Raw genomic sequence first — 1,204 nt, forward strand, 5'->3', positions numbered from 1 at the left:
ACTCTTTCTTTCAAAAACATTTTAACCTTACCCTTCCACTATATCTTCACAACAACTCCTTGAGGTAGGTTAGGCTGAGAGAGAGAGAAAGAGAGAGAGAGAGTGGCTGAGGCTCACCCAGTGAGGCTCATGGCCAAATTAATATTCGAATCCAACAGAGTGATCCTCAGCGGAGGCAGACCCTTCCAAGTTCATTGAAGTTAACGTGTTTGGAAAGGTGTAGCTCTGCTTAGGACAGCACTGCCCATCTCCTGAGACATGCTTTCACACTAGAGCCCACAGGCTGTTACAGTGAGCTGTTACCTGCTGCATGAATGCAGGGCCGGCTCACTCACTAGGCGAACTAGGCGATCGCCTAGAGCGGAATGGCCCTTAGGGGTGCCAAACTGCACCCGGCCTCGTACTCTGGGAGTTTCTTGATTATTTGTGTTTTTCATTCTTCCTAAAATGCATTTATTTTTGAAAATTGGTGGGCGCACGGGGAGGGGGGCGCCCAGAAGGAATCCTCGCCTAGAGTGCAAAATAAGCTGGGGCCGGCCCTGCATGAATGAGAGTGTGAGCAGTGTTGTGTGTGAGTACTGCTGTGCCCCGTGGTGTTGCCCTGATCATGCCAATTTGGAACAGCGTTTAAAGGGTTGTACTACAACCACAGAGATACAAGTCTGGTAGCACCTTAGAGATCAACAAAATGTTCACAGCGGGAGCTTTTGAGAGTCAAAGTTCCCATACTAAAAACAATGAGAACTTGGTTTGAATCCCCACGGCCAGGGGTCGTTTCCTGCAGGAGCGCACAGGAGCGGAGCTCCGGCAGTAAGGAGCTGGGGGCAGGGCACATGCAACAAGCCCTGCCCCCTGCTCCCAGCAGCCCTCAGTCAGGCCACGGGGAGCAAGAAGCAGCCAGGTAAGTTGCAGAGGCCCCCCGGCCCGCCTACAGGTACAAGCTCTCCCTCATCCCCGCATAGCTAGCAATCCAAAACAGTCCAGTGGAACCTTTAAGACCCAAGTTTTATTCAGGTACAAGCTCTCCCTCTGTGAGGACTGATCTGCACGTTCCCCTCCCGCCCCAATAGCTAGCAATCCAAAACAGTCCAGTGGAGCCTGAGCGGTGGGTGTTGCCTTCTGACACACTTCCGGTGATGTCAGGGGGTGTGGCATATGCAAATAAGTTATGCTGATGAGCTCCTGCACCTCTCTTTCTACGAAA

The sequence above is a fragment of the Gekko japonicus genome, unplaced genomic scaffold (assembly GCF_001447785.1).
Source record: "Gekko japonicus isolate JY-2015 unplaced genomic scaffold, Gekko_japonicus_V1.1 scaffold1343, whole genome shotgun sequence".
In the NCBI taxonomy this organism is placed as follows: domain Eukaryota; kingdom Metazoa; phylum Chordata; class Lepidosauria; order Squamata; family Gekkonidae; genus Gekko; species Gekko japonicus.